The sequence below is a fragment of the Arachis stenosperma genome, chromosome 6, assembly GCF_014773155.1.
Source record: "Arachis stenosperma cultivar V10309 chromosome 6, arast.V10309.gnm1.PFL2, whole genome shotgun sequence".
Classification (NCBI taxonomy): Eukaryota; Viridiplantae; Streptophyta; class Magnoliopsida; order Fabales; family Fabaceae; genus Arachis; species Arachis stenosperma.
The window spans coordinates 145281260-145300558 of record NC_080382.1 but is presented as its reverse complement, the minus strand read 5'-3'; the positions used below and the strand labels follow the sequence as shown (position 1 = coordinate 145300558).

The following is a 19299-nucleotide window of genomic DNA, read 5'->3' as shown; positions in this document are numbered from 1 at the left end:
TACTTTTCAATAATCATCACTGTATTTTAGAACGACCTAGAACTAACTCAGCTCATGCCTCGTATGAAGTATTTAAGTAATAGTGACTGAATTTTTCTTTTTGACCATTCTCTGAAAATTAATCTTTACTGTCAGTATTTATTTTGGTCTAGTGAGATGGAGAACCTATTTCATAGTTAGACCATTTTTTGAGCTACATACCTATTTCAAGTGACAACCAGGATTATAAAACTATCGTATATTGTTTGATCATAACTTTAGTTATTTATAACTAATCTATAACAAATTAAAGAAGCAATATCACAAGTGAATTGATGTTGATTATCCTTAGTCTCCCTTCTTACAAATAAAGAGAAACAAAATGTTCTTCTAATAAATTCAGAATAACCTATAATTAAAAGCATCTTCACATAATTCTTAATTAAAACTACTGCCTACCAAGTTATCATAATATATAGAAAAGGAAACTATCAGATCAAATGCAATAAAACAAAAACATAAAACTACACAAAGATTATTTTCATAATTATTTTTTGGAGATTTGGTTGCTCTAAAATTATATTGTTATTTAAAAAAAAAATTACACCATTAATTATCTTTGAATTAAGATATTAAAACTCACAAATAATAAATGTTATAAATTTAATAGTGATTAAAGCATCACTTTATTATTTTACTAGTATTGTTATTTTAGAGGATATTTTTTATTTTTTATTTATTAAAAATAATCTAATTTTCTATATATCTATTTATCATGGTTATAAAAATCAGTTTAAATCAATCTATTGAGCCAAAAATCGATAAACAAGACCGTTCGAACCACAAGGATATATAATTGCCATTTTTAAAACCAGTATTGAATAAAAAAATTACCAAAAAATAATTTGTCGAACTCAGCCAAAATTCGACCAATTTTGTGTTAAAGCTTAAAATAAAAATAATATCTTAAATTAGTCCTTAAAAAATTTAGTTGAATATTTTAGTTTTTAATAAATTTTAATCGTCAAATAAGTTATCAAACTTTTATTCTGTTAAGTAAATCAATTTGTACATCGGATAGTTCTTCTCAATTTTACGATGGGATGGATATATAGATTTTAAAAATTTTTAGGGTTGATATATTTTTATTAAATAACGACAACACTATTGATTTGTCTAATTTTTTGAATTATTTTTCACATCCAAACAATTTTAGCATATAAGTTTATTGAAGTGATTTAGAGCCACGCGCTTCTTCTTCTTTTCCGCGCTTGTTTCAAATTCAGGCATACCTATCTCTTCTTCTTCTTTCCTCGTACTCAAATTCACACATGCATTCTTCTTTTCTTATTCTTAATCTCTGATGCTACATCTTCTTTTTCTTCTCCTCCTTTTTTATTATTTTTCACTTTCGTTATCGTTATCACCACCACCACCACCACCTCTTCCTCCTCCTCCTCCTCTTCTTTCTTTTCTTTTCTCATTTTTTGTTCATGATTCAATTTTTGTTTGTATGTTTGTTTCGAATTGAGTTTGTGTGTCACAATTTGTAAATAATTTCGTTTTGTCCTGTATTTAAATAAAGGTGCACTTAGTCTGTATTTGTTTTGAAAAGAGTTTACATTTTGAATTTAATTTTCGATTTATTCTGAATATAATTTCGGTTCATTTATGAATATAATTCGGTTCATTTCTGAGTTAATTATTTTGTTCTGTCCTTATTTTGAAATGAGTTTACATTCTAAATTTAATTTTCGGTTCATTCTAAATATAATTTTAGTTCATTTCTGCACAATTCAAAACTCTTCTTTCCTACCTTCTACTGCTTTTTCACTATGGAGAGAAAAAGAAAAATATAGCAGTAACAACAACAAAAGAATGACGATAAGGAGAAAATACTCGAAGAAGAAGGAAGCGAAAAAGAAAGAGGAGGAGGAACGCGAAGAAGAAAGCGAAGACGCTCCATGTGTAAACGAGTGTGAAAAGAAGAAAGCGAAAAAGAAGACGCTCATGTGAAGAAAGAAGAAGCTGCGCGTGTAATCATACTCTTTTAATGAGAATGGTTTTTGTTGGTATTGAGCCTACTTAGATAAACTTTAATGAAAAAAAAAATTTGGATGAATAATTTTTTTTACTAAAGTTTGACGTGTAAATTTATATATCTAAAAAAATCTACATAAATTCATGTATCTAACAAAATAAATGATTAAAAACTGATTTAATAATTAAAATTTATTAAAAATTAAATTGTTCAATTAAAATTTTTTTAGGAGTTGATTTTGTATATTACAAAAAAATATTTATACATTAAAATTAACTATAAAAATCAAACACTAATATTTTTATTATAAATATATGTTATTAAATTTATTTTTAATATATATTTATATAAACAATTAAACCGTATATTTTAGTTAGTAGAAGGACATGATGTTACGGAAAAATGAAAAACACAAAAAACCAAAAATCCCTAATTGAATGAATTCCCTCTCCCAATTTCGCTTCAGTTTTTTCTTAGAACCAGAATCTCCTCCCGGTGCTCTCACTCCCCGTCACCGTCCACCTCTTCTCCATCCGCCGCCGTCTTCATCTTCTCCCAGCGAGCCACCTCACTTCTGCGGTTCTCCTCCTCTTCCATCCCTCCGTTCCGCCATTCATCCTATCCCTGAGTTTGAAGTCGTGTCGCCGCGATTTCACTTCCATTCCGTCGAGCTCTGCCATCACCGTCACCTTCACGTCGTGCTCAGTGCTCACCTCCAGCTGTGCCGTCCAGTTGCAGCCGTCGCCTCCAGCCTTCCAGTTCCGGCCGTCGCGTTCCAGCATCGTCGTTGGCGCCTCAGATTCTGGTAGGTGTAGTCCTCTTTTGGTGCAATGCTTCTGCCACATTATAACAATCAACTGGGATTCAAACTTGGGATGTAGCAATTATGAGGCAAATATATGGGCCATTGGTGCAATGCTTCTGCCACATTATTCAGTTGGTATTTCAAAATATGTGTATGAAATGGTTTTTATTGGGTTATTATATGTGTACGCTTTTCTTGGGTTGTTATATGTGTATGGGCTTTTTGCTAGGTCCGCTAGCCATAAACCTCAGCCTCAACCATCCATCTCTTTCTTGACCAAAAAAAAAAAAAAACATCCATCTCTTTAGAGTCAACATAATTGTTAGTAATCAATTTGGTTGATTTAATTGTTAATTTATTAATTTATTTAAGTAAGTATTAAAAATTCGAATTTTGTCTTATTTTTAAAATAATTCATTGGCTAATGACAAATCGATCAGATATATAACAAATTAGTCTTTAGCCTGATGAATGAAAAAACACGAGAAAAAAAAACATAATTATTAATTTTGGAAAAGTATAGGGTATCAACATATTATTTGCCAATTTCTACCAACTTTTATTTATATTTGTGTTTTATAGAAGTGTGTTCGTAGATGTGTCTAATAATTAATATATTTTAAATACATATATAAAGAGATACATCTAGAAAATATATCTATAAAGACATTTCTATTAAACACGGTTATAAAAAAAGACATTTTTATTAGACACATCCACTAACACACTTCCATAAAACATAATTATAAATAAGAGTTGGCAGAAGTTGACAAATATACTGTTGATAACGTAGCGAAACCGATTAATTTTATAGCAACTTATTTTTCAGCTAATAAAAGAGTAACTGTGATATTTGTATGAGCTTTTTTTTTTGTCAAAAAAAATAAATTATTAATAAATAGTATTAGTATACGCCTAAAATGTCACCAAAAAATTAAATACACTATATAAGTCATAATAGTCGAATATATATTTATATAATCATACCAAATACTGTCAACAAAAAGATAAAAAATAAAAAATTTAACATTACACTTTGTTATTGCTTATCTCAAGGTATAATATTTCTATATCAACTCGTATATAATTGCAATTGTCATCCAAAATTTTACTATTCAATAAACTAAAAAAAAATTGTCATACACAATTCTATTGTAAAATCATCAACTTAATAATTTTTAAATTAATTAATTATAATTGATTTTTCAAATATTTAATTACTACACCGTAAACACTAATTTTAATATAATTGATTGCAAATACAAAGTCTTTGAATTTAATGGTTCTTAAATTATAAGTTATTTTTACTCATAGTTTGAGTTAATAAACGTTAAATTGAAAACAAAAAATTTATTAAAAAATACTTTTGTGGAAACTATTTCAAGGAAAAAAAAGAATACACCTCAATAGTATAATATAAAAAGTTAGAAACATAACTAATGTACTTATTAGTAATTAGCAATCGATTCTAAGACACAGAACTTATAAAAGTTATAATTTATAAATGCCTAATGCATCATATTTTTTAAATAATTTATTATTAAAATAACCAAATTATTTTAAATTAACCTCTTAAATTTTAGAATTTAGATAATTAATTTTAATTATAATATCAATTTTTTCTTCTACCATTACCACCCACTACTCCACTACCCGTAGTCTCTCAGTCTTGTCTCTCCACCGTCGCTGTTGCTATGTAATCTCTCTCCACCGAGGCTGCAATCTGTGACCTCATTGCCGATCTCCGCTCCTCTCCGCTCCTCTCCGCGGCTGTTGTGCTCTCTGCTCACACAGTCTCGGTCGCTTCCTCTCTACTCTCTCGCCGCCGGTCAGATCTCTTCACCGTTCTCCCTCTTCTAGTTTCGTGTGCCTCTCTCGATAGCTTGAGTTCTGATTAATTGATTACTGAATATTGATGACTTGATCTGTTAAGAACATGTATTAGTTCAATTTTTAAAGTTCTAATTTATTAGATTAGTTCTGGTTTTGAGTAGGGGTGGGCAAAAAAATCCAAATTTTGGATTTTAATCCAAATCCAAATCTAAACCATTAAAAAAAATCAGTTTTAGAAAAAAAAATTCAAATCAAACCAAATTTATTTTATAATTTGGTTTTAAATTCAATCTATTTAAACAATTTTAAATCCGGATTCGGATCCAGATCCAGATTAAAATCCAAATCTCCAAAAAACCCTAAATCTGAATTTCTGATTTGGTGAACCGTGAACCAATCACACTTCTCGCACGAATCCTTTTCTCCTTCGCCTCTTCTCCTCCGCCGCAGCCGACACCGGAGTAGGCAACTGGCACTGCAGTTTCGTAGCTGCCACCACCACCACAAGCACGTCGCGCCACAGCTCTGTTCCGCCATCCGCAGTTCCGTCGTCCGCCTTTTCTCGCCGTGACCCAGCTCCGTTCTTCTCCATTCTCTGGGTTCCCTCAAGGTTAGATAGTTTTACCATTAAGTAAATTAATTTGGTAGATTGAAATGTTGTGAAGCAACAGAGAAGAACCACATAGTGAATCTATCATCTGAAAAAAGGAATTGAGTGGTAGATAGGGATTTACTACATTTGTGATTATATAGTTGAAATTGCCAAAGGTGCTTCCATGTCCTTTTCTGTTCTGTTCCATTCCATCAATTTGAAAAACTGAACAAGGTTTGATTGCTTATGCTGTTATGCATATCAAGTGTTTGTGTTAATGCCATATCAAATGTAGAATTTTATGAGAAACTGTTGGAATAGAAATTTTAGAATCTGTATACTCTTCAACTGTTCAGTCCAACATTGAAGCAATAGAAGCCTCTTCCAGAACTCATTATTTTGGTCTAATTGAACTGGTTGGACGCTTAGACCAACTTCTCCAATTTTATGACTTATCTCAAATATTATATTATCTTTTTTATAGTTTTATCACGTGTGCCTTTGCTTTTTTTGTTTATGCGTGCATTTATTTTTCCTTATTTGTATTGTTAGTTTATCATGTAGCAAATGTTCAACAAGTCATACTCATCATTTAATTTTCCTATAATTTAATAGCCATACTGCAAAAATTAACTATATATTTAGCAATAAGGAGATGTTATCCACTCAAAATAATTTTCATACTTTATATATATATACACACAGTAGAATAGCAAGCAGATACAACTTGTGACTACTCTGAAACACGAGTCTTATATATATTTTAAGTATTTATCTTAACTGAGTGATTAAAAATTTGAAAACAATGAATTTTCAGGTTCTTTGTAATTTAAGACCAAGAGAATTATACTAAGAGAAATCAGCTACTAAGAATAAGGGTTAGGATAGTTAGAAGCTCAATCATATGATATATAAACTGAAATTATGAAGCTGTATTGGTTGAGTTTGTGTTGCTGGATTTGTGCTTGATTATGTTGTGGCGAATGTTTAATTGATCTTCTGAATATGTGATTTTATATTGTGATGATTGAATGCTAATCAAACACTTGGGGCTGAGATTAAATGATGAAAAGTGATAAGATCAGAGAACTAATTTGTCCTGGAACTCTAAGAAGTCTAGTTGGTTGCATAAAAAACTCTAAGAACTTTGTAGTTTAAGCTGTCTCGAATTTAGTTGCCTAAGTTTCCTAGTTTGTAGATGGATGGTTGGTTTTATTATTTATTGGTTTTTATATGAATCTTAGTTTTATTTCATGTTATTGTTGTTTAGGAAAGTTCTGAATCTATGTTTAATTGCATGATTAGATTAGATATACTAGGCTGCATATCCCTAAAGAAAAAATGAGACGGTAACTTTGTTTTTGAAACAATGCATATAGGCATTTGACCAAAGAAATGAAAGAATCACAAGCTGATAAGCAGATGATTTTGACGATGCTTCTTGAGTAGGTTTTGAATCTTGCAGTTAGACAGGGAGAGTGTTACGGGTCCTGGATTAGGCAAGTAGCCAAGTAAGCTAAATATAATACTGAAGTCATGAAGCTCCAACTTAATATCTAGTCTTTTGGGTTGGGCTACTCTCTCCATAGGCTTGAGTCATAACAATAACAATTGTTATTCTTATGAAAGGTTATAGGAGCAACAATTGAATCTTGTTTAAATAATTGAAATTTGAATCGGGTCTAGTTGTAAACTAGTTGTAAACTTGTAATGAACCTATACACTTTAAAATGACTTTAGTATTAATTTTACTTTTAAAAAAATTATGGTTTGAAAATTGAATTTCTAAAAACTGGTTTTAAAAGTGGATTTTTTGTTAAAATATCTTAAAAATTGGATTTTTAAAAACTAGTTTTAAAATTGGATTTTTGGTTGAAGAAACTGGGTTTAAAACTGGATTTTCAAAAATCTGGTTTTAAAACTGGATTTTATAAAAAAAAAACCAGATTTTAGATTTGGATTTAAAAAAAAAAAACGGATTTTAGATATGGATTTAAAAAAACCGAATTTAAAACCGGTTTTATATGTAAAATTGGATTTAAAACCGGTTTATAAGTAAAATCGAATTTAAATTATAAAACCGGTTTAAAACCGGTTTTTATTTTTACAAACCGGTTTAGAACCGGTTTCTCTCTTCAATCCAGTTCTGGTTTGGTTTTATGAACCATAAAACTGGTTCGGAAATGGATCTGGTTTGGATTTAGGGAGATTTACCTAAATCCAAACCATGCCCACCCCTAATATTCCTTCCTATGTTCTTTCACTTTCTGTTGATGGCTGCTGTGTTTTTGTTAGTTTTTTATTCTGCTATTGTCTAGTTGTTCTTGCTAGTTCTTGCTGCTGGTTGCTGTGTTGTTGGTTGCTGCGTTATTCTTGCTATTTGTTAAGTTGTTAATCACTTAATTGCTGTTGTATTAGGTGTTATTATTATTATTTTTTTTGCTATGGATTGTTGATATTACCTTATTGCTTATTGCTGCTGCCTAGTTGTTCTTGCTGATCGATGCTTTTGTTATTCACTTATTGCTTGCCATGGGCTTAATTTGTTAAGTTAATCATTTAATTGTTGATGTGTTAATTGATCTTTTTGCTGGGTTTTATTATTTTTCTTTTTCTATATTGCTTTTATTGTGTTAATTTAATTATTCTTGGTTATTAGATTTTTTGTTGAAATTTTTTTGCTGTTGCAAAAATGAAAATAAAATCATTATTAAATTTTTGTTTAGGGTTTAGCCATGGCTTCTGCTGGGCAGTTTTATTATCCGTATCTAGACGAACAGACAGATGATGGATTTCAAGTCGTAGATATTGGATTTGCTAATCATGCGGTGATTCATGAGTTTGGACACAAGGCGGACATGGATTTTATAAAACAATGGTATCAAAGACAGGTTATCTGTCATTCATACCACGGTAATTATCTGCAAATGCACTATCTGGATATTTCACAGAGAAGGCCAATTACGGGTGAGTATAAAGGCAGCTTAAGCACTTCTGCACTTGGATGAAAAATAAATTGAAGGATCGACCAGCAACAACAGATTTGTGGTCCTGTATCAGAGACGAACTTATACAAATATTCCAGCCCATTTTTGCAACATTAAAGAAGATGTTTTTGAAGGACGACTACCATGGTAGATTTAGTATCCACTCAGTCAAAGTTTGATTTTTCAGGGATAAGCAGTTGCGTGGTATCTTGACCAATACGAAAAGCCGTAGGGTTAGTACTAACTACATTCAAGACAAACACTCGGATGATGCAAGGCGCTGAGATCAATCATTTCCCATATTATTAACCTTCCTTTTGGAGCGGGTAACAAGCCTCACATTGTTGAAGTTGAAGAGCTTTGTTATCATCAACTCGATTTCCTAAAAAAAATAGTGACGGGTATAATTTTTTTTGTCTTTTCTAATTGTGTGTGTCTTTTTTTTTAAACTGACATATTTTAATTTAGAAAAATTATCCCTTTAACAATAAGGTGGGGGATGAATCCAGTGCTCTTTTGGAGCATTCACATGAGAATCCTGTTTCTGGACACGGTTCACTGATTCATATTTCGAAATGGGAAACTTTCAAGTACAGTTTTGTGTTATATTGACAATTGTTTTTCACATGGGCATTTAAAGAAAATATGCATCCAGAATTGTTTAGAATATACCACCATCATCGAGAATCCGGTCTTACTATGCTATGATGTGTAGAATATTGATCGGGTTCTCCATGATGGTAGTATATTCTAGACAATTCTGGATGTATATTTTTTTTAAATGTCCATGGTAAAAAAATAATTGCCAATATAACCAAAAATTGTATTTGGGAGTTTTTCATTTCGAAATATAAGTAAGTGGACCGTGTCCAGGAACTGGATTTTCATGTGGATGTTCCAAAAGAGCACTGAATTCATCCCTACCTTATTGTTAAAGGGGTAATTTTCCTAAATTAAAATATGTCAGTTTAAAAAAAAACACACACAATTAAAAAAGACAAAAAATTATACTCGTCACTATATTTTTTTTGGAGGAAATCGAGTTGACGATAACAAAGCTCTTCAACTTCAACAATGTGAGGCTTGTTACCCGCTCCAAAAGGAAGGTTAATAATATGGGAAATGATTGATCTCAGCGCCTTGACATCATCCAGTACTAACCTTACGGCTTTTCATATTGGTCAAGATACCACGCAACTGCTTATCCTTGGAAAATCCAACTTTGATCGAGTGGATACTCAATCTACTATGGTAGTCGTCCTTCAAGAACATCTTCTTCAATGTTGCAAAAATAGGCTGGAATATTTGTATAAGTTCGTCCCTGATATAGGACTACGAATCTATTGACGATCCTTCAATTTATTTTCCATCCGAGTGCTTAAGCTGTCTTTATACTAGCCCGTAATAATTATTATCGTGAGGAGATATCTTAATTTCAGTCTGAGATTCTTCAATGAATGACCTGACCAAAGGCAAGAATTTATGCTCTAAGCTTTCATCACCAATCATGTGTAATTTAAAAACAAAGAGAAAGGGTTCTACAATTAAGAACTCTCTCTTTTTTGACATAATTTAGGGGAGCAAGGGGAAATAAAAGTTTGGAACACCAAAAAACCACATGAAATCACAGTACATCTAGAATCATAGATTAAGACATAGTAGTATGATAGTATTAACAACTACTTTTATCTGTACATATTTTAAAAAATTGTAAATAGATAACTTAATGAGGAAAAGCAATAGTACCTAATGGTAGCACCTCCCTTACCAATTATACCACCACAAGAACCATTTGGAACAATAAGTCTCACTTTTGTTTTTGGCTCAGCATCATTTTCATCCTCACTTTGAAGCTAATGACATAAGGTAAATAATTTTCAGGAAAACAGAAAATTGTAATACATGTTTTCATTTTCTTCATTACCAATCAAATTGACATCATAAATTATCTCACTGAGCAACTTAGACAGAATAAGTTCAACAGCTCTTAGGATTTCATTTATTCCACCAGTTACCATGATAATCCTATCAGTAGTCCTGTGTGATAACTAGATAAGTGATCAACATAATGTCATATAATATTAAATAAATAAACAATTAAGACATTTACATATTTACAAATAAGAGTATAATTTTTGGATGCAACAAGATAGAATAACTATTGAACATAATTTTAAGTTTTAATTGACCAGATTCTATGTATGAAACAACTTGCCTCATCTTATGAGAGAAAAAAAAAACAACAATTCTTCCCTTTAATTACCACTATGTACAAAATCATTGCAAAAAATTCAAAACTACTTTCCACTTGCATAATGAGAATAATAAAAGAAAACCAAATCTTCAATCAACGTTAGCCAAATTAATAACAGCCAGGACTAGAATATCCAGTTTATTAAAGAAAAAGTTGAGCTAAAAATAAATGAATAAACCCAGAAAATTTTCGAACACTTATGTTAAGGGTGTACAATACTGCCTAGTAAAAGTTAGTTCCAGTTGTGTGCTAAATCGGTAATAAGATGCCGAAAGTGGCCTAACTAGATTTAAACCAAAAGAGATCCAAATTTGACCAAAATGGAGTATATTTGGGAAACCTTCATTAGCTCCCTCGAAATTTAAACTTAAATGAATAAACAAATAAATAAATAAGCTCTCCTAGTTTCTGCCATCAATAAAAGTTGGTAAGCAACATCATATTTTCTTTCTATGCAACTGAATATAAGCATATCCACTGAAATCTAAAGATCAAAGTAGAGAGATAACAAATAAGTAAAATCCAAAATCACATCCACTCAAAAACTAAGAGAACATGTGATAATGACATTGAAGAAATATTAAACCAAATATAAGATCGATAATGACAATCAACAAAGAATTAAATAGCAAGTATTTCCTTCTTTCATCGCTATCTTAGTTCCTTAAAACTCTCGGGTTTGCTCATCAATTTTACAATGATAAACTAAAAGTCATTAAGAGAGACAAAAATCTGTTTAGTCAAAAAGGTAAAAACAATACAAATTTAAGCTAGATAAGTAACAAGGATCAAATTCTTTGTAACATTACATGCATATTTAAACCAAATGCCTATTTCTGCTATTGACTACTAGGAAAGAGTTAAAACAGTACTATTAATTTGGTTTCAACTTTCAATAGGCATGCAGCTTTTCAATTTTCTTCTGAGTTTTATAAAAATGATTTGTAACATGCTCTATGAATTATAATTAGCCAAACTTCAAATATTTAGAGTTGTATTACTAATTATGATATAAATGAAACACTCGTATATGAAATAACATCAAATAGCGTGCTATGGTGAATCATAATAGATGCAGTGAAAAATCAAGAATCAAAAATCAAATAACAGAATCAACTCAAGTACAGAACAGGAAAAAATAGAAGCATTAAAAAATCATAACAAAAATCAAGAATCAAGAATAGCAACCAAGAAAATACTAGAGAACTGCAGAAAATATTTCAACCAAGAATCAAGAAATTTAAAAAATCATAACTAAAATCAAGTACTACAATACTTAGTAGTTAAGTTACAGTGGTGATATCACTCAGATGCATGTCAATAAAAAATAAAGAACACATAAAAAAGTAATACAGCAACACACAAAAGAGCACCACAGCAGAAGCTCATTCAAAAAAATATCACAACACACAAAAATAGCAACACAACAGAACTAGAGCTCCTTAGTAATCAAATAATCATTCAATAAAAAATTAAAACACAAAACATTCAAATATTCAGTAATCAAATAATCATTGAACATGGCATAAATAAAAAACGCAGAAGAAGTTAGCAGTAAACTGACCGTCGAAGTCTAAGGTTTTTTTCTTGGTTGAGCTTTTGCTCTCTGAACTCGAAAGAAGGAAACTGGAATGGAGATGGGTTTTTCTTCTGAGCAGTCTGAGAAGAGGGGGCAGAATCGTGACAGAGACAGAGACCAGACGACGAACACAACTCAAAAGGCAGTGGTGGGTTGGAAGAATCTGCGACAGACAAAGACGATGGTAACTGAGCGCCCAACGGACGGCGGCAGGAGCACGATAGAGCAGATGATATACCAGGAACTGACGCGTCGAGCTCGAGGAAGAAGAAGCTGCGATTCTTGAAGGAGGAAGAAGCACGGACGACCAGACGACAATGGTAGTGCCTGAGAGCGACGGACAGTGGCAGTTCTTGCAGCGGTGGTGGAGAAGCTAAGGTTTCCTGATTCAACTTTCTTTTTTGATTTGGGGAGAAGCTGTTAAGATAGGGGTTTAGAATGAAGACTAAAGGTAAGGGGAAGGAAAGGTCATCCGTGCGGGAACCAAAACAATGGCGTCGTCCAACGCACAGTGAGACAGATGAGAGAGATTGAGGAGCAGAGAGACGAGAAGGTTTCTGAACCCAGACGAAGAATAATTTTAATTTTTTGGTTTTTTAATATGTTTAACACAGACGAAGAACAGTTTTGATTTTTTGTTTTTATAATATGTTTTTGTTTTGTTGTTTCAGTTATTTAAAACTATAGAATTAAGATTAATTGAATTCTAAAATTTGATTAATTTAAAAGGGTATTTTTGTCTAATCAAATAAAGAAAAGATTTTTAAATCTTTTTATAAAATTAAATGAATAAATGTTTTTTATTTTTATTTAATTAAAAGGGTATTTTAGTAAAAGTTGTGATATACTATATATTTAAAAAAGAAAAAATTAAATGCTGACGTGGAAAATAAATTCCACTTGTCTTATTGTTATTTGACCATATTTTAAACGTATCGGTACGTATGAATTTATCATCATACCGTAGCAAACACCTTATTAAAAACTACCTAATATATTTTTTTATTTTTTACATTATCATCCAAATAAATTAAAAATTAATTAATTACCAATCTAAAATTCATTTAAAGGTATGTTGTTGGATATTTTACTATAAGGAGTTTTTTGGTGAACAAGATAATGGTGTCCAAAAGTGGCCAAAGATTGACCCACAAATTAAAAGTTGACATGTGAAATGATTGAATATAGTAGAAAACATTCAAAAAATATGCTTTTGTAAATTACATTAAAAATGAGAAAAACTAAGTTATAAAAAAATATAAATACATGGAAGAAAAAAATAAAAAAAGCTGTGAAGTTAATAAAAATGGAATTCATTTAAATAAATTAAATAAATATTTTATTTATTAAAATAAATAATTATAAAAATTATTATAAAAATACGTCTCTCAATCTTATATCGTTTATTTACATTGTAAACGATATAATTATAAATATATTTTATGTATACCGTAAAAGATATATATAAAATTTAAAAAATTACACATATTTCGTTTACCGTGTAAATAAGATACATTCAAATGATCCGTTTACCGTGTAAATAAGATATGCGTATTTATAAATATAAAAATATAATTTTTAAAAATAATAAAAATATTAATCATTTAAATTAGACCAAACTTTTAAAATGGAACGTTTCAAATAATAGGAAAAATAGACGGTTTAGTTAGTTAAAAGCGTCTATCTTTTTTGTTATTTTGAAACGGTCCATCTTTCCTATTATTTGAAACAGTTTATTTTCCCTATTATTTGAAACGTTCAATTTTAAGAGTTTGGTCTAATTTAAATTATTAATATTTTTTATTATTTTTAAAAATTATATTTTTATATTTACAAATACACATATCTTGTTTACACGGTAAACGGATCATTTGAATATATCTTGTTTACACGGTAAACGAAATATGTGTATTTTTTCAAATTTCATATATATCTTTTATGGTATACATAAAATATATTTATAATTATATCGTTTATAATGTAAATAAACGATATAAGATTGAGAGATGTATTTTTATAATAATTTTTATAATTATTTATTTTAATAAATAAAATATTTATTTAATTTATTTAAATAAATTTTATTTTTATTAACTTCACAGCTTTTTTTATCTTTTTTTCTTGCATGTATTTATATTTTTTTATAACTTAGTTTTTCTCGTTTTTAATGTAATTCATAAAGCATATTCCTAAAATATTTTCTGTTATATTCAATCATTTTATATATCAACTTCTAATTTGTAAGTCAATCTTTGACCACCTTTAAACACCATTATCTTGATCACCAAAAAACTCCTCTTTTACTATATATTAAGCAGGAGAAAGTTATTAGCATGCTGACTTGCGGTGCGAAGACAAAGTCTACCAAGCCAATAGCACGGACAAATGGAAAGACAATTTTGCCCTCTGGATGGGATGTTTTGATTTAGCTCCTTCCTTTCTCTTTACCTCCTTCCTTCCTTCCTCACAACCAAACAAAAAAGTCTACCAAGTCAATGCTATTGACAAATGGAAAGACGATTTTGCCCTCAACAAAGTATGGATGGGATGCTTTGATTTACCTTATAACATAATCAAGATTTTTCAATTTTCATCATGAATCATCAATCACCATGAAAACAGGCTCACTCTTCCATTACTTGCTCCTAATTACCACTGTTGCCTCCGCCGCCGTGGATGCTAAAAGAACATGTGCCCCATAAGTCACCAACATCAGTTATCCTTTCCGGCTGAAGGATGACCTAGAAAATTGTGGCGATCGGAGGTATGAGTTGGCATGCGAGAATAACATCGCCGTGCTAGCTTTGTTCCCGGGGAAGAACTACCATGTTGAATCAATAAACTACAATAACTTCACAATCCGACTCGTAGATCCCGGCATCTCAGAGGATGATTGCTCCACCCTTCCTCACTATTCCATAAACGGATCCTATTTCTCCTGGAGTATTCTTGATGATGATGAACCGAAACCATATGAAGACTTTCAAGACCGACAGACTGTTCTTCGTAATGGCTCCACACAAAGCGAAACTGTAAGATTATTCGATAGCGTGGTTTTCTTAGAGTGCAGCAATCTGGTGAGGGACAATCCACGATATGTGGACACTGCCCCTTGCATTAAACAAGGCCAACATGTTTATGCCGTTGTTGGATGGTTCGAGGTGGTGGAAATAAGAGATGGTTGCAGTGTGAAGCTGGCTGCTGCCTCCTCATCCTTTCTTGCTCCACCGAGGGGATGGCCATATGGGAAATCATTATTGAGCTGCAACCAAAACTGTTCATATGCTGAGATTCATAGGATGCTCAGTTATGGATTTGAGGTTTCGTGGGTACCTGGTATTTGTGAATATAAGTGTGGAGGGAAGTGGAGTCATTGCACAATCGACCAAACCGCTCAAAGTAGTCTCACATGTACTTTCAACGAAAGCGATACCTGTGTCACACCACTTCTGGGGCAAGAGTGTGGTAAGAATCTATAACTAGAATTGGATAGTTAAAGATTATATGATTAGGCTGCATTTGGATACTCTACTCACAAAAATACTGACACAATAATTAGAATTTTGTTTAATTGTAAAAGTAGAAATACAAATATAAAACTTTTCTATCACACAAACATATACTATGTACAGAAAATATTTAAGTACAAACTTACTTACAGTTGCTTTACTTATACATTAGAAGAAGTTGACCATTTACAATTATTGAATGATTTAATATATTTGATAAAACAATTATATTATGGGAAAGTATGAGGAGCCAATGAAATATTTATACAATGTGTACAATGGAGGTTTATGGAGTATTAGAGATATAATTATTAGTGTTACATTTTCCCATCAGCTGAAGGTTTTGGGATGAATGGTATCATGACATGGTATTAAAATACTAGATCCGAAGGGTCAAGAGTTCGATTCTTGATGAACCAAAAATTTAAACTAATTTTTCGAGAAGATGTTTATTATCCCTTGTACTCGAGCATAGTATTATTTTTGCTATCTTCGATGCTCCAGAGCTAATTTGTTTCTACTGTGATTTAGGAAAGGTATCGAGGCTCCAAATAATCGTAGAAGGTATGGATTTTTATCCCTTATTAGTTACTAAGGCGAGTTAATTTAGTGTGCGAAACAAAAACTTTTCATGGGGGATCAAATTTGTGTGGAACTATGTATAAATATAATTTAGTTCAAAGAATATTGTCCATCGCATTGTTTTTAATCGAATTTTCTTTTCTATTTGTTATCTTATACCATTGCACTTATTTTATTTTTCCCTAGCTATCACCTATATTATTATTATTATTATGTTATATTTCGATTAATTATACTCCACTAATACAAAAAATCAGTCACCAACCATTTATCAATTATCTTATAGAAATGAATATTTAATATTCATGTAAACTTTGATTTTATTTTTTAAAAGTATTTAATTATTCTAGTATATATAAAAAATTTGATTATTCTACTATAAAAAAATATTATTAGTAGTAGTAGTCGATTAAGAATATATAAAATAACATATATAAATATACAATAATATAACTAATTTAACCTTTAATTTTTTATATACAGCATTATTATTGTTGTATTACGATATTACCCTGACAATAGCTTAGGTATATATTAACAACTAAGCAGTAAGCAATACCTTAAACATATATATAAGAATATATAATACCATAAGTTAATCCTTAAAATTTTTTTACGCAAACACTTTTATTTGTCCTCAACAAATTTGAATCATTAAATTAATTTTCAAATTTTTATTCTGTTAGATACATTAATCACTATATCAAATTATTTGTCTATATAAAGAGGCAAATATAAGAATTTTAAAAATTCATAAGAACTGTTATATCACTTTTATTAAATAATAACATAGGTTGATTTGTTTTTGTCTAACATTTTATCAAAATTTGATTAATATGTCTAACAAAATAAAAGATTAAAAATCGATTTAGTGATTAAATTTTATTGAGAATTAAATTGTCCAACTAAAATTTTTTTTGAGAACTGATTTAGAATATTACTCAATATAAAACAATAATACAAAACAATAAAATACCGCTCTTAATTATTATTTTATTTATTTTAAAATAAGTGTTTTTGTTTTACTTTTTAAATTTATTAAAAATTTAATATATTTAAACAGAAGAATTATCTAAATACATTAATTTTTAAATAAACCTATAAATTAAATAATCCAATTATTTTGAAAAAAGAGAGAGCATTACTATTGTCAATTGTGCATCGACTAATACAGTAATACTAGTTTATTGTCATTGCCATATTTCTAATTTTTCACAAATTCTTTTCTACAGATTACGTGTACGGAATTTTGAAAGGTAGATTCTCATTCCTCAGCAAATATTTTATGTTGCATGGTGTGATTTCCATATTGAGTCCTAATGTGACTAAGAAAGATATTATTATTAGGGTACCACAAAATATAAAATATCTTTTAAAGACTAATTAATTTGCCATTCTTCTAATTTTTTAAGAGTTTGATGGTTGTTCTTATGCCAATTAATTATTTACGTAAAAATTATTTACAGCGATCGAAAATCAAATTACATTCTTTGTACACCATGTTCAACTTTATGTTCTCGTTAGCAACAAATATATTTAAATTGATTGATACTTGATATTTTCGCAGGACTTCGAAAAATAGTAGGACAAGATCGTGGCGAAACCTTCTATAAAACGGATGTATTAGCTCTTATTAAGCTAGGAGTATTCACGGGACGGGTTATGGTGCCATATATGGTCGTCAAATTCATACTGAGTCTCGTGTTTTTCTTGGTATTGTTGATCTACACATGCCAAAAAAAAACATGCATCAATTTATGAAAATATTGAGGAATTTTTGCAAGGTAACAATCTCATTCCAATAAGGTATTCATATAAAGAGATAAAGAAAATGACACGAGATTTTAAGGAAAAATTGGGAGAAGGAGGATTCGGTTCTGTGTACAAGGGAAAGTTACGAAGTGGACCTTTTGTAGCCATAAAAATGTTGGGTAAAGCTAAGACTAATGGTCAAGAATTCATCAGTGAAGTTGCTACAATTGGTAGAATACATCATGCCAACGTAGTAAGGTTGATTGGATTTTGTGTTGAGGGTTCAAAACGTGCTCTTGTATACGAATTTATGCCCAATGGTTCTCTAGATAAGTTTATCTTCTCCAAAGTGGATAGTGTATCATTGACTTACCAGGAACTTTTTGAAATATCTCTTGGTGTGGCTCGTGGTATAGCTTATCTGCATGAAGGTTGTGACATGCAAATTTTGCATTTTGATATCAAGCCTCACAATATTCTTCTTGACGAAAACTTTATTCCTAAGGTCTCAGACTTTGGTCTTGCAAAGCTTAATCCTCTTGATAATAGTATTGTAACTTTGACAGCAGCACGAGGAACAATTGGTTACATGGCTCCAGAATTGTTCTACCAAAATATTGGAGCAGTATCTTATAAGGCTGATGTCTATAGTTTTGGAATGCTTTTGATGGAGATGGCAAGTCAAAGAAGAAACTCCAACCCAAATGCAGAGCATTCGAGTCAATTTTACTTTCCATTTTGGATATATGATCAATTGACTCAGAAAAATGATGAGATAGAGATGGAAATTTTAATGCATGAAGAAACAAGCGAAGTAGCAAAAAGGATGTTCTTAACTGCACTATGGTGTATACAATTGAAGCCAAGTGATCGTCCTTCAATGAACAAAGTGGTGAAAATGTTAGAAGGGGATGCTGCAAGCATTGAAATGCCTCCAAGACCTTCATATTATCCAAATGATACGATTCACAAAGATTCTGAGATTAATTCAGGAGTAACTATTTCAGATGATTCTTCTAGTTGTTCAGGTTTTGAGGAGGAAATTACAACCAATCCTATGTGAAAGTGCTTTGGTTGATGACTAGTGCAATTTGCTTTCTATGATCTTGTTTCTTATTATGTTAAGTAAAAGGACAATAAGTATAGCAACTGTGATATTTTTCTATATTGTATTTTAATTTATATGTATGGGTTGTACGCTTTTGTTTATTAAAATAAGTTGAATGACAATTTGATCATTTCTTTGTGGGCACGCGTCTATTAACATTATTATTTTAATTATTATTAGAAAATATTTTAATTATTATTAAAGAATAGCATGTAAAATATTTTAATTGTCAAATTAGTAATATAATATAGACACATGTACACTTCTAATACCAGAAG

At 30.4% G+C, this 19299-nt stretch overlaps 1 pseudogene; it reads left to right on the top strand.

The window, feature by feature from the left end:
- Positions 1 to 15298: 15298 nt before the first annotated feature.
- On the top strand, positions 15299 to 19145 carry LOC130933168 (rust resistance kinase Lr10-like; annotated as a pseudogene).
- Positions 19146 to 19299: the final 154 nt, after the last annotated feature.